This window comes from Martes martes (assembly GCF_963455335.1).
Source record: "Martes martes genome assembly, chromosome: 5".
NCBI classification, from domain to species: domain Eukaryota; kingdom Metazoa; phylum Chordata; class Mammalia; order Carnivora; family Mustelidae; genus Martes; species Martes martes.
Window position 1 is genome coordinate 105,738,621 of NC_137892.1, and position 6,931 is coordinate 105,745,551.

Sequence of the window (6,931 nt, forward strand, 5' to 3'; positions counted from 1 at the left end):
CTGGAGAGCACCTATCTCCAAAGAAGATGAAGCACGTGGTTAGGCTTCTAGAAGAACTGATTAACCAAGGAGAGTCCTGAGAGAACCGGGAAGACTCCAACTTCCTGGGCAGCTTAGCATTCCATCCCAGAAGTGTAGGAAACCAGGAGCCCAGATGAGCACCTTCTCTACGGCAGTCCACACCCATACCTGCCCCCCTCCCCCGCTCAAACTCTCACCCAACTAGGAGAACGAGTTAGAACCTGGGCTCCAGAGTTTGACAAACGCTAGGATCAAATCCTGGCTCCACCACTTACTGCCTGTGCGATCTTGAACAAGTCCTGTCACCTCTTTGGGCCTTGGCTCCTCATCTGGAAAATGGGGATAATAGTACCTGCCTTAGGGGGTCGTTGTAAAGAACGCCTGGCATGGAGAGTACGCTCACTCAATTCATGTTCGTCTCTGTGGGCCTGCCTGCCCTGCACACCCACCCATCTCATGGGTCCCGTGGAGCCCCAGGCAAGGGTTCCTGACCTTCTCAGCCGGCCGTGGCAAGTCCCTCCCCTCGGCTCTGCCTCCCTCCCGTCTGTGTGCACTTTGGACCCTCACCACAGGGGCTGTGGGGACCCAGTCCAAGGCCTCCCCATTCCTGTCACCCACTGGACTCAAAGGGAGGCGGAGAGGGGCAGTTAGAGGCGGATGTTTTCCCCAAATCTGAGTCCGAAGGCCCAAGGCCGAGGCTCTGCCTGCCGCGCTTAGCTGGATGGTCTCCCTTCTTCTGAGCCTTGCTTTCCCATCCGCTGGAAGCGGAGCGCACGGGAAGGTCCCCAGAGACTCCAGCGTGAAGGTGGTTTGCGAGCCTCGGCTGAGCAAGGCCGAGGGCTGCAGATTCAGGCCTCAAGGCTGCCCTTGTCTTTGTTTGCTTTATTGAGTAAAAGAAAATACTTTGAACATTTTATGGGGACTTGGGGAGGGGAGGAGGGGTCAGGAGAGGCTTCATCCAAGAGAAACAGCCTCCAAGGAGGATCCTGCCAAGAAAACCCAAGGGCGGGGGCCAGGAGGGTTCTCCTCTGAGCCTGGCCAAGGATGGGAGCTTGAGGGGACACAGGAGCCAGAAGAGAAGACAGAGTGCTGTCTGTGCATGGGAAAAGGGACCCTGCCACCACTAGGTCCTCCCCAGATAATGAGCCAAGACAGCCCTTTGCCCCAGCCCATCCAAGACTCCTTCTCTGCCGTTGCTCTGCCCGCAGGACCCACCTCAGGAACTCCCAACTCACCCACTCGCTCCCACCCGGGCAAGTTCATTCCTTCCCTCATGCCATCACAGACTCACTCATTCATTAGCATAGGCAGCCACTTTTCTGTTCCTTCGTTTCCTCACTGGTTCACTCACTCATTCACTGATGCATTTGCTCAAAGGTAAACAGTCACAGACCCTGCCCTCGGAGCACTCTTGGGTTAAGACATGCTCCCCAGGGGCGCCTGGGTGGCTCAGTGGGTTAAGCCTCTGCCTTCAGCTCAGGTCATGATCTCAGGGTCCTGGGATCGAGCCCCGCATCAGGCTCTCTGCTCAGCGGGGAGCCTGCTTCCCCCTCTCTCTCTGCCTCTCTGCCTACTTGTGGTCTCTATCTGTCAAATAAATAAATAAAATCTTTTAAAAAAAAGACATGCTCCCCACAGGAAATCTCCGAGGCAGAGCCCACCTGAGGCTGTAGAAGGCCAGCAGGTCAGCTGTGAGGGCCTCACAGAGAAAGGTAGGTTCTGGAAAGGTGAGGGGAGGGTACCAGGTGGTGAAGGAGGAGGAGATGGCAGGCCAGGAAGATGACAGAGAGGTGTCCAAGAGTACCGGCTGTTTCAGAAGGGAGAGAGAAGTCAGAAAAGGGGCAGAGCTCATCAGCCACAGAGGAGGCCAAACTTGCCTCCAGCTGGGCACTTTGGTGTCCCCCAGGACGTCTGTGGGCCCTGACCACTAACCAGGTGAGGATCCCCTGGAATGCCCCAGCATTCCCCATGGGCCTTCTTTCTCCAGCTGGGTCCAGGCCCTTGCTTCCCAAGGGACTGAGGTCAGATCCCAGCTGCGCCCGTCCCGTGCAGCCCAGGGAAGCCCTGGCGTGCCTCCCCTCCCCGGCTCCTCAGGAAACCCCGGTGCTTCCTGCTGTCTGGATTGCAGAGCTAAAAACCTTCCTCCTGGCTCCCGTCCTCAGAGGCCACAGGTCTTAACATTCAAGCTCAGAGATTGCCAACACGGCTTGACAACTGCTATTTTTCTGAAGGAGGAGGCAGAAGAGAGGTAGATGTTGAAGGGGAAGAAAAGAGGGCCTGGGAAGCAGGTGCCACTGGCTTCCCAGTTCCGTGGTTTCTAAGTCAATGCCTGTCCCCTGCAACAAGGGACATCCCCAGGGTGAAGCCTCACCCCTCCACGATGAGGGCCCAGCTTCCAGGCCATGTCCCCACTCTGGGGTGTCTTTTAACCAAGTGCATGACTCTTCCCTGAAAAGTCACTCAGGCCCTTTGCCTCAACTTAGCACCTGAAGGTGTTGAAAACCCTCGGATCACCACTCCTGCTGGGAATCCTGGCTGTCACCCAGAGCTCCAGGGGAAAAGCCGGAGATGACAGACGAGCTCTCTACATACTTCTCAAAGCGTAGCGGGAAGAGGGAGATATGGAGGCAAGGGCCATCTCTGCCCTTCACTGAGTGCTCTTGGGGCAGTCAAGTACTCTCTCTGAATTCCAGGGTCAGTAGGGGCAATAATAGATAAGATAATAATAGGAGAGTTATCGCCACTTTACAGATTAAGAAGCTAAACTCAGAGAAGTTGAGTAACTTACCCAAGGTGATCCAAGCAACAAAGGAAAGAGCGAGGACCCCAACCCAGCCACTCCAACTCCGGACCCCGAAGACTGACCTGTTACACCGAATCTCGCAGGGTTTTGTGCGTTCATTGAAAGAGCAAACACGGAGCATTTCCTTGTCCTGGGCACTGAGCATAGAGAGAGAAAGCTTGTGCCAGCTCTCCAGAAGCTTCCAACCCATGCAGTGAGATAGATAAGTAACCAGTAATAATGGAGCTTGACTATTGTTCCAATAGCTAAATGATAAGACGCTGGGTGTGTTAGGGCCTTCAGCGCGAGCTGCTTTAACAAATAACCCCAGCCTCTCGATGGCGTAACAAGATATCACACGGTGCAATGTATTGGCACGGGATTCTGCTCCATGTAATCATTATGAGATCCAGGCCTCCTTGGAGTCTTCTACTGGAATCCTCTACTGGATGTCTGCCAACACGCAAGAGAGAGGCGTCATGGAGGACTGCACGGAACGTTTTATGGCCTGGCCCGAAACTCACGTACCTCACTTGCCCATGTTCCATTGGCTAAAACTGGTCACACTGCCCCCACTTCACTGCGCGGGAGGCTGGGAACTGGGGAGCCGGGACGGATGCTCCTCTAGCGGGTCTCTGCCGCAGGTGGGGAGACAAAGGACAAAGTGGCTATTGAGCCTATCTGATTGAGCAGAGAAGCTTCCCAGAGGAAGTCAGGATGGAACCGAGTCCAGCAGGGAAGTGGGCAGTCAGAGGGCATTTCAGGCGGAAAGAACCGCGTGTGCAGAGAACTATGTAAGATCACTGATCCAAAAATGCTTTGCAATGAATTCTATAAGTCTAAGTTCCAATGATTGTGTAATTTCCTAGGTAGTGAAGGGAAGGAGGGTACCTTAGGTCAGCTTGCCCAGAGCCGTCTCTAAGCTATGTTTTTGAGGGCCCATGATTTATTAAAGAACTGCTTTCAGTAAGAGATTGGGAGGCCAACAGGGAAGGGAAGGAGCCAAGCCAGGGTGTAAACTGAGGCAAGGCCCCAGCCTCAGCCTGATCCCACAGACAGACACAGGAATGGACGTTCCCCCCGGAGCTTGTGCAGGACACAGGAACTGGACTTCTATACTCCAGGACCAGTCAGTCAGTGGCCAAGGGTGCCCTGCTACAGTGTGAACAGAGAATGTAAGTTCTAGGGCACGACCATCTCTTGGCATCTGGGTGAGGCATCAGCAGCCAGGCCAATAGGCACAGAGAACACAGAAGCCAGGAGAGGGGCTCAGAGGGACAGGAAAAAGGAACAGAGTCAGGGGCTGCGTGGGAGAAGCTAGACAGAGCAATGACAGTGCTAGGTGCAGAGACAGAGCAGCACCCCAGGGGAAGGGGACCTAGCATGACACCAGGGCTTGCCAAGTCCCCAAAAGTACCAAAAACCTTTTCCTTAGGGCCTCTCTAGCTGGAGGCGGGTTGAATTGAGGAAGCGACATGATTCCGAGTTCTAATCCTGACTCTGCCACTGGGTGAGATAATTGTGTGCACCAAAGTCTGAAGTCAGCACCCTCATTTTACTTACAAATAGGAATGAAAACATTGACTTGAAGGGTCGTGCTGAAGATAAGAGGCAGGGCCAGGTGTACATAGCAGGAGTTCAATAAATGCCAACCATCCTTGCCATTTTGCTCCTTGAATCCACACCCCAGAGCCTTGGGTGATCCAGACCCTTTACCTGCACAGGTTGTGAGGGAAATATTTAGCCTGTGTCCCAGTACGAGGCCTAATTCCCACCCACTTCCCAGTCCTGGAGGCCCCAGGTGGAGGGGGAAAGGGAGGAGGGGAACCATAAAAAGCTGGTCCCAGGAGGTGAATTCCCACCTGGTGACTTCAAGATTTCCCATTCCCAAACCATCAGAACTGGAAGGCACCTTACAGATCACCTGGGCCATTATTTAACAGATGGAAAAACTGAGGCCCAGAGAAAGGAAGGAATTTTCCCAAGACCCCAGAGTCCCAAAAACAAGACTGGCAAATAGGTTGTACCTCAGATGCCAACTCTGGTAGATTGGCAGCAGCTACCTAACTGCACTGAGTCTGGGGTCTTTAACTGGGCGCAGTGGGAAAGAATGCCAGACACAGTTCATCCTGCCGCCATGGGAGGGGTTGAGACAATACAGCAGTATTGACGTTACTGCAGAAGACAACGGAAAAAACGCCCTCCTCACCAGCCTCTGTCTTCTCCCCAAAAGGTTCAATGACGTTCATAGAAGATGGTTGCAAAGTAAGTCAAAAAGACTGAAGGGGACAAAAACCTCACATCCAAAATTGTGAGATCAGTTAACAAGCGCTAGGGTGTAGCAACTCTAACTCTTGACGAAAATGCCAGAATCCAGTAAGTGGCTGGAGTGTCCTAAATTAGAGCAGACCCATGTTGTTCCTATTCCCCTTCCGAACAGAGTTCTAACTTCCTCTTGCAAAATTCTGTTCTCCGCTGCTCACAGTCTACTGTATCTGTTCCAACCTGCCTCCCACCCCCACCCCAGCCCGCTATTTGAATCTTACCCAGACAGATGCAGACACGGGGATTGTGGGGCTCCTCCAGTAGCAGCTTCCTGACCAGCTCTTCGGACTCCGAATGGAGAGATGTCCCATCATGCCTCACTCCACCGCCCGTGTCTCCTGTGAGTCAGTAAGTGCCTTGAGAACAGGGATTCTGTCTCATTTGCTAATGTATTTCCCAAAGCCTAGAAGATCCCCAGAAGTAGTAGGCATTTAATCTTTTTGGCTGTTCTGGAATAATTAATGAATGCCTGAATATAAGAAAATCTACAAGTTCTGAATCAGAGGACAGGCTTTAAACACTAGCCCTGCTTCTCACTAGCCATATAACCTTGGGCAAGCCTGTTACCTCTCTGAACCTCGGTCTTGTCACCAAAAAGTGATACAATTACACTTCCCAGGATTGTTGGGAGGTTTAAATGAGACGGTGCATGTGAGAGTGCTTTATAACTTGTAAGTAATGTGCAGGGGGCAATTTCTCTCATCACCAAACCGAGGATCTTCCTTAGGTTGGTAATGGGACTGGATAATACAAATAAAAGTCCACACTAGCAGATAATTAGGGTCACGATGAAGCAGGCATTGTCTTTGCCCCCAAAACAGTTTGTAATTCAATGTCTGTGTCAAGTTGAAAGTTGCAGAAAATTTAATTTAAAAATATGGAGAATCTGTTGACTGAAGACACTGGAAAACTTTTGATGCTTATTTTAGGTAAGGTTTGATCAAGTAGCTTAAATGATATCACTAAGGGCCTAGTTTCTAAGCAGAAAGACTGTAGCTAAACACCATTTGGTGGCCCAGTGACTGAGTACATAGTAAGAACATAGGACATTTTTGTTGAAAAAAAAAATTGCTCCTAATCTCACATATGGAACAAATTGAAACTCTGATGATTCAAAAGTCTTTGGCTGCATAGAACAGAAACTAACTTGGACAAAAGAAATCTATTGGTAGAACTGATAGAGGCCAGAGAATAAGGCTTGGAAATGGGACAGGAATCAGTGATTGGCAGGGCCAGCTCAGGAAGGGCCTTGTAAGTCACTGTAAAAAACCTGAAGGTCAATGGGAAAGCAACTGGAGAGTGGCATGCTACTATCTGCATTTCAGAAAAGTCACTCTGGCGGCAGCCTGCAGGAGAGATGGAAGGGAAAAAGAATGAAAGGGGAGGCCGGGGGTGAGGCTGTTGCTGTGGTCCAGGTAAGAGGTAAGAGAGGCCCAGATGGGGCAGTGGGGAAGCACAACTGAGGAGAGTGTAAGGACCCCAGAGATGGTACAAAGGGAACCAACAGGATATGGAGGCTGGCTGGATGTGGCAAGAGACAAGAGTTACCTGCAGGGTCCAAGACTGGCGGCTGGGTTCAGCAATGGCCTCATTTACTGCAAAGGGGGCCATGAAGAGGAGATGGCTTCACCCCACTGGGTATTGGGTAAGAGTGGTACAGCTGACGCTATTTGTCCTGCAGAAGGCCTAGGCTAGGCAGCCTGCCCAGGGAACTGGCCAGAGAGGGAAGGGCTAGAGAAGGATGCCCAGTCTGGTATCGGACGTCAGGGTAATTCCAAACTCTTTTGGGTACAGCAATGGGCC